This window comes from Lampetra fluviatilis, unplaced genomic scaffold, assembly GCF_964198595.1.
Source record: "Lampetra fluviatilis unplaced genomic scaffold, kcLamFluv1.1 SCAFFOLD_402, whole genome shotgun sequence".
Classification (NCBI taxonomy): Eukaryota; Metazoa; Chordata; class Hyperoartia; order Petromyzontiformes; family Petromyzontidae; genus Lampetra; species Lampetra fluviatilis.
Genome location: NW_027620772.1, coordinates 50,148 through 58,638, shown reverse-complemented (window position 1 = coordinate 58,638; position 8,491 = coordinate 50,148). Strand labels below are relative to the sequence as shown.

General features: G+C 51.5%; 1 protein-coding gene across 1 annotated transcript in view; it reads left to right on the top strand.

The window, feature by feature from the left end:
• Positions 1 to 723: 723 nt before the first annotated feature.
• The window catches only part of LOC144954372 (UDP-GlcNAc:betaGal beta-1,3-N-acetylglucosaminyltransferase 7-like), a 28,121-nt gene continuing 20,353 nt past the window's right edge, over positions 724 to 8,491 (top strand). Inside the window, exon 1 of the mRNA XM_078884875.1 lies at positions 724 to 1,022. The gene's annotated coding sequence lies outside the window, so the exon portion shown is untranslated. The remainder of the gene's footprint in view (positions 1,023 to 8,491) is intronic.

Below are 8,491 nucleotides of genomic sequence, written 5' to 3'. Positions count from 1 at the left end.
ATTCCCGCTCACGCCAACACCAGTGACGATTATCTGAACCGGTCCCGGCCTCCCCTAGGTCGACTCAGCCTCAAATGAGTACCTGGTGAGGTGTGTAAACATCGTCACTGGGGAGACAAAGGCGGTCGGGCGTGGTGCTGGCCACCCACCCCCTCGTGTACCGTTCTGGCCTTCATAGGTGCTCGCTAACAGCACTTGCCCCTACAGTCTGTTAAGGCTATACGGGGGATCTTTGTCTTTGTTTGTGACTGAGTGTGTGTGTGACTGAGTGTGTGTGTCTGTGTGTGTGTGTGTCTGTGTGTGTGTGACTGAGTGTGTGTGTCTGTGTGTGTGTGTCTGAGTATGTGAGTGAGTGAGTGGGTGGGTGTGTCTGTGTGTGTGTGTCTGAGTATGTGAGTGGGTGGGTGGGTGAGATCGAATTCCCCTCCAGGGGACAAGAGTCCAAACCTTGCGCGTTCACCAACAGCGCCCGCACCCATCCCCTCTCCCCACCTCCCCCCTCCCCCCTCCCTCCCCACCTCCCCCCTCCCTCCCCCCTCCCCACCTCCCCCCCTCCCTCCCCACCCTCCCCACCCTCCCTCCCACCTCCCTCCCCACCTCCCCCCTCCCCCCTCCCCACCCTCCCCACCCTCCCTCCCACCTCCCTCCCCACCCTCCCTCCACCCCTCGGAGCTGTTGACCCATCGCGAACCCGCCCTGAGACATCCATCCAGAGGCGGCATCAGCAGCAGCAGCAGCATCATCAGCAGCATCATCATCAGCAGCAGGATCATCAGCAGCAGCATCATCAGCAGCATCATCAGCAGCATCATCATCAGCAGCAGCATCAGCAGCAGCATCATCAGCAGCAACATCATCAGCACCATCATCAGCAGCAGCAGCAACAGCAGCATCATCATCAGCAGCAGCATCATCAGCATCAACAGCAGCAGCAGCAGCAACAGCAGCAGCAGCATCATCAGAACGGCTGCTGCATCTGGAGTCGAACCGGGGTTTTAAACGTCACCTACGATAACTCGAAGGTCAGTCACCAAGTGTACCATCACAGCACTTGCCCCAGCAGTCTGTTGAGGCTACACGGGGCACCTTTGTCTGTGTGTGTAGGCCTTTAATAGGAGCTCGCTAACAGCACTTGCCCCAGCAGTCTGTTGAGGCTACACGGGGCACCTTTGTCTGTGTGTGTGTAGGCCTTTAATAGGAGCTCGCTAACAGCACTTGCCCCAGCAGTCTGTTGAGGCTACACGGGTGACCTTTGTCTGTGTGTGTGTAGGCCTTTAATAGGAGCTCGCTAACAGCACTTGCCCCTTCAGTCTGCTGAGGCTACACGGGTGACCTTTGTCTGTGTGTGTGTAGGCCTTTAATAGGCGTTCGCTAACAGCACTTGCCCCTTCAGTCTGCTGAGGCTACACGGGTGACCTTTGTCTGTGTGTGTAGGCCTTTAATAGGCGTTCGCTAACAGCACTTGCCCCTTCAGTCTGTTGAGGCTACACGGGTCACCTTTGTCTGTGTAGTGTGTTTGTGTGTGTTGGCCTACAACCGATCGAATCCCGAATTGTTTTCTCCGAGACGTGAAAAAAATATCCAAATCGCCTTCTTACCGAAAGAACCAAGAAGATGAATCCCTGCAGTCACGAAAGAAACTTTACATCGAAATTATTTAATTGGTTTATTTTTATTATTTTATTATTTCCATTCTACGTGACTTTACCGAAAGAACCAAGAAGATGAATCCCTGCAGTCACGAAAGAAGCTTTACATCGAAATGTATCCAAATCGCGTAAGTGAACCCTTTGAAGCAATCAATCGTCTACTCTGCGACATTTTAATGGGGGGAAAAGTTGGTGAAAAAGCGAGTGGATTTCATGGTCGGTGATGTGCACTTATAATGGACAGGTTTCTCGTAACCACTCATCAACATTCTTAGAAATCCCATGGACCTAATGGAGACATTTCTCCTAACGAATCATCAACATTCTTACCTATCCCATGGACTGAATGGACAGGTTTTTCCTAACGAATCATGAACATTCTTAGAAATTCCATGGACCTAATGGAGATATTTCTCCTAAAGAATCATCAACATTCTTACCTATCCCATGGACTGAATGGACAGGTTTCTCCTAACCACTCATCAACATTCTTAGAAATCCCATGGACCTAATGGAGACATTTCTCCTAACCACTCATCAACATTCTTAGAAATCCCATGGACTGATTGGACAGGTTTCTCCTAACTAATCATCAACATTCTTAGAAATCCCATGGACCTAATGGAGACATTTCTCCTAAAGAATCATCAACATTCTTATAAATCCCATGGACTGAATGGAGACATTTCTCCTAACCACTCATCAACATTCTTAGAAATTCCATGGACTGAATGGAGACATTTCTCCTAACGAATCATCAACATTCTTAGAAATTCCATGGACTGAATGGAGACATTTCTCCTAACTAATCATCAACATTCTTAGAAATTCCATGGACTGAATGGACAGGTTTCTACTAACTAATCATCAACATTCTTAGAAATCCCATGGACTGAATGGACAGGTTTCTCCTAACCACTCATCAACATTCTTAGAAATCCCATGGACTGAATGGAGACATTTCTCCTAAAGAATCATCAACATTCTTAGAAATTCCATGGACCTAATGGAGACATTTCTCCTAAAGAATCATCAACATTCTTAGAAATCACATGGACCTAATGGAGACATTTCTCCTAACTAATCATCAACATTCTTAGAAATTCCATGGACTGAATGGAGACATTTCTGCTAACTAATCATCAACATTCTTAGAAATTCCATGGACCTAATGGAGACATTTCTCCTAACCACTCATCAACATTCTTAGAAATCCCATGGACTGAATGGAGACATTTCTCCTAACTAATCATCAACATTCTTAGAAATCCCATGGACTGATTGGACAGGTTTCTCCTAACTAATCATCAACATTCTTAGAAATCCCATGGACTGAATGGACAGGTTTCTCCTAACGAATCATCAACATTCTTAGAAATCCCATGGACTGAATGGACAGGTTTCTCCTAACTAATCATCAACATTCTTAGAAATCCCATGGACCTAATGGAGACATTTCTCCTAACCACTCATCAACATTCTTAGAAATCCCATGGACTGAATGGACAGGTTTCTCCTAACGAATCATCAACATTCTTAGAAATCCCATGGACCTAATGGAGACATTTCTCCTAACCACTCATCAACATTCTTAGAAATCCCATGGACCTAATGGAGACATTTCTCCTAACTAATCATCAACATTCTTAGAAATCCCATGGACTGATTGGACAGGTTTCTCCTAACTAATCATCAACATTCTTAGAAATCCCATGGACTGAATGGACAGGTTTCTCCTAACGAATCATCAACATTCTTAGAAATCCCATGGACTGAATGGACAGGTTTCTCCTAACTAATCATCAACATTCTTAGAAATCCCATGGACCTAATGGAGACATTTCTCCTAACCACTCATCAACATTCTTAGAAATCCCATGGACTGAATGGACAGGTTTCTCCTAACGAATCATCAACATTCTTAGAAATCCCATGGACCTAATGGAGACATTTCTCCTAACCACTCATCAACATTCTTAGAAATCCCATGGACCTAATGGAGACATTTCTCCTAACCACTCATCAACATTCTTAGAAATCCCATGGACTGAATGGAGACATTTCTCCTAACTACTCATCAACATTCTTAGAAATCCCATGGACTTAATGGAGACATTTCTCCTAACCACTCATCAACATTCTTAGAAATCCCATGGACTGAATGGAGATATTTCTCCTAAAGAATCATCAACATTCTTAGAAATCCCATGGACTGAATGGAGACATTTCTCCTAAAGAATCATTAACATTCTTAGAAATCCCATGGACTGAATGGACAGGTTTCTCCTAACGAATCATCAACATTCTTAGAAATCCCATGGACTGAATGGACAGGTTTCTCCTAACGAATCATCAACATTCTTAGAAATTCCATGGACTGAATAGACAGGTTTCTGCTAACTAATCATCAACATTCTTAGAAATTCCATGGACTGAATGGAGACATTTCTCCTAGCTAATCATCAACATTCTTAGAAATCCCATGGACTGAATGGACAGGTTTCTCCTAACGAATCATCAACATTCTTAGAAATTCCATGGACCTAATGGAGACATTTCTCCTAAAGAATCATCAACATTCTTAGTAATCCCATGGACTGATTGGACAGGTTTCTCCTAACGAATCATCAACATTCTTAGAAATCCCATGGACTGAATGGACGCGTTTCTCATATCCACTCATCAACATTCTTATACTGGTAGGAACCTCCTGGTTACACCAGCCCACAGGGGATTATTGTGTCCGTCCGTCGTGCATCCTAAAATGGGAGGGGTGGGGAGGGGAGGGTGGGGAGGGGCTGGGTGGGGAGGGTGGGGAGGGGCTGGGTGGGGAGAGAGGGGCTGGGTGGGGAGGGAAGGGTGGGGAGGGGCTGGGTGGGGAGGGTGGGGAGGGGCTGGGTGGGGGTGGGGCTGGGTGGGGAGGGGCTGGTCACCCCGTGGTGTCCTTATAAAACTCAACGTTGAACCTACTCACGCCGGCTTGTGCCCGCCCTCACAGTCGGCCATATTTGTGTGTCTGTGTGTGTGTCTGTGTGTGTGCGGCTGTGAGTCTGTGAGTCTGCGTGTGTGTCTGTGAATCTGTGTGTGTCTGTCAGTGTGTCTGTGTGTGTGCCTGTGTGTGTCTGTGTCTGTGAGTATGTGTGTGTGTTTGTGTGTATGTCTGTGTGTGTGTCTGTGAGTCTGTGTGTGCGTCTGTGAGTGTGTGTCTGTGTGTGTCTGTGAGTCTGTGTGTGTGTCTGTGTGTGTCTGTGTGTGTGTCTGTGTGTGTCTGTGAGTCTGTGTCTGTGTGTGTGTCTGTGTGTGTGTGTCTGTGTGTGTGTGTCTGTGTGTGTGTGTCTGTGTGTGTGTCTGTGAGTCTGTGTGTGTGTGTGTCTGTGTGTCTGTATGTGTCTGTATGTGTCTGTGTGTGTGTGTGTCTGTGTGTGTGTGTCTGTGTGTGTCTGTGTGTGTGTCTGTTTGTGTCTGTGAGTCTGTGTGTGTCTGTATCTGTGTGTGTGTGTGTCTGTGTGTGTCTGTATCTGTGTGTGTCTGTATCTGTGTGTGTGTGTGTCTGTTGGAGACGCTGCTGCTGAAACTGGAGCTTGCCACTAAGAGGTGGGGCCTTACCATCATCCCCACCAAAACTAAGCACCTGCCTGGGTATTTTGTACCATCGGACACTCCACCCCCACAACTCCCAATCGGTGATTAGGACAATTCTGGAGAGAGTGGAGAGTTTCCCATACCTGGGCAGTGTGCTCATGACCGGCTCCGGTTTTTAACAGCAGAGGTCTCACTCCGAATCAGTCGAGCGGCATTGTCTTTTCATCGGTTGCGTAACACTGTGTGGAAGCTACCTGGTCTGTCGCTCCGCACGAAGCTTCAGGTCTTCTCGGCCACGGTCATTCCCTCCCTTCTCTATGCTTGCGAAACGTGGACCCCCCTAGTGGAGCATCTTCGCCGGTTGGAAACATTTAGGCTGGCCTGCCTACGATCCATCCTGGGTTTAACCAGGCTGGATTGTGTGAGGAGCTCACAAGTCCTTGAAAGATCTGGGCAAAGTCCCATCAGTGAGCTCCTCCGGCAGGCAAGGCTGCGTTGGCTGGGTCATGTAGCCCGCATGCCCAGCCACCGCATGCCTAAACAGCTTTTGTTAGGCCGGATCGAGGGGGCTAAACGGGCGCGGCACGGGCTAGAGAAGAGATGGAGTGATGTGGTACAGGAGGACGTGGAGCTGAGTGGACTTGACGATGACTGGTACCAGCGGTGTCAAGATCGGCCTCAGTGGAGGAGGCTCGTGAAGGACGCTACTGGGCAGTTGGAGGCAGTCGCCCTCCAACAACAACGGAGGGCGGAGGAGCGACGCTCACAACAACGAGCGGAGCGCCGGGTGGCTAAAGCACAGCAAGTTGGCACAGTAGGGGGCACAGGTGGTGCATCAGCCAGTCGTCTCGGTCATCTCGGTCAGTCGACCCGTGGCACCTGGGTCTGCCCCGTGACCTCCTGCCAGCGGGCGTTCGACACTTCACGTGGCCTCAGGGTGCACATGGCCTGGCACAAGCGTCGTGGTGACGTCACCGCCACTTAGTGGCGAATGGCGGTTGTTGTTGTTGTTGTCTGTTGGAGACGCTGCTGCTGAGACTGGAGCGTGCCACTAAGAGGTGGGGCCTTACCATCAGCCCCACCAAAACTAAGCACCTGCCTGGGTATTTTGTACCATCGGACACTCCACCCCCACAACTCCCAATCGGTGATTAGGACAATTCTGGAGAGAGTGGAGAGTTTCCCATACCTGGGCAGTGTGCTCATGACCGGCTCCGGTTTTTAACAGCAGAGGTCTCACTCCGAATCAGTCTAGCGGCATTGTCTTTTCATCGGTTGCGTAACGCTGCTGTGTGGAAGCTACCTGGTCTGTCGCTCCACACGAAGCTTCGAGTTTTCCCGGCCACGGTCATTCCCTTCCTTCTCTACGCTTGCGAAACGTGGACCCCTCCTAATGAAGTATAAACCTTTAGGCTGGCCTGCCTACGATCCATCCTGAGTTTAACCAGCAGGCTGGATTGTGTGAGGAGCTCACAAATCCTTGAAAGATCTGGGCAAAGTCCCATCGGTGAGCTCCTCCGGCAGGCAAGGCTGCGTTGGCTGGGTCATGTAGCCCGCATGCCCAGCCACCGCATGCCTAAACAGCTTTTGTTCGGCCGGATCGAGGGGGCTAAACGGGCACGGCACGGGCTAGAGAAGAGATGGAGTGATGTGGTACAGGAGGACGTGGAGCTGAGTGGACTTGCCGATGACTGGTACCAGCGGTGTCAAGATCGGCCTCAGTGGAGGAGGCTCGTGAAGGACGCTACTGGGCAGTTGGAGGCAGTCGCCCTCCAACAACAACGGAGGGCGGAGGAGCGACGCTCACAACAACGAGTGGAGCGCCGTGTGGCTAAAGCACAGCAAGTTGGCACAGTAGGGGGCACAGGTGGTGCATCAGCCAGTCATCTCGGTCATCTCGGTCAGTCGACCCGTGGCACCTGCTGGGTCTGCCCCGTGACCTCCTGCCAGCGGGCGTTCGACACTTCACGTGGCCTCAAGGTGCACATGGCCTGGCACAAGCGTCGTGGTGACGTCACCGCCACTTAGTGGCGAATGGCGGTTGTTGTTGTTGTTGTATACCGTGTGGGGAGCGGTGGGTGTAGTGGGTAGCGCTACGCTGCGCTACGAACCCGGCGACCCGAGTTCGATTCCCGCTCACGGCCAACACCCAGTGACGATTATCTGAACCGGTCCCGGGCCTCCCATAGGTCGACTCAGCCTCAAACGAGTACCCGGTGCGATGTGTAGCAAACATCGCCACTGGGGAGACAAAGGCGGTCGGGTGTGGATGGTGCTGGTCACCCACCCCCTCGTGTGCCGCCGTGCCGGCCTTCATAGGATGCTGCTACTCGCTAACAGCACTTGCCCCTACAGTCTGCGAAGGCTACACGGGGGATCTTTGTCTTTGTCTACCGAGATGCACTGTGTTATGCTAACCGGTCACTCTTGTTGCTACCAACACGTTTGACTCATTCTATGAGAACACTGGACATGGTTGGGCAATCGCATAGGCACACATCTGTAATGAAGGTCGTTGAAGCGACTTCTGGAACCCGGTCTTTATTTGCCTTTCTTTACAACACTCCTTCACGCTGCTGACAGACACAGCGTGAGAGGGAGAGAGAGATAGAGAGACACGCGTGTGGCCACGTGGCAGTCTGGACCACGTGGTCCAGCCTGGACCACGTGGGGCAGCCTGGACCACGTGGTGCAGCCTGGACCACGTGGCAAGCCTGGACCACGTGGGGCAGCCTGGACCACGTGGGGCAGCCTGGACCACGTGGGGCAACCTGGACCACGTGGGGCAGCCTGGACCACGTGGGGCAGCCTGGACCACGTGGGGCAGCCTGGACCACGTAAGGCAGCCTGGACCACGTGGGGCAGCCTGGACCACGTGGCGCAGCCTGGACCACGTGGGGCAGCCTGGACCACGTGGTCCAGCCTGGACCACGTGGGGCAGCCTGGACCACGTGGTCCAGCCTGGACCACGTGGGGCAACCTGGACCACGTGGTCCAGCCTGGACCACGTGGGGCAGCCTGGACCACGTGGGGCAGCTTGGACCACGTGGCAGCCTGGACCCTCGCTCCAGCGTGGCCTCTCCCCTCCGTTCGTTCCAGTTCTGACCACGTGTCGTTCGTCTCCACCCCTATTGAATACCCGGGTCACGTGGTACCTTTCCACCAATCCTGGTTAGCCTCTATGGAATCTTCCAGACTCCGTCGTAGGCTCCTGGAACCAGGCCCCTGACGCGTCTCCCCATTGGCTGTGGCCAAAGCCA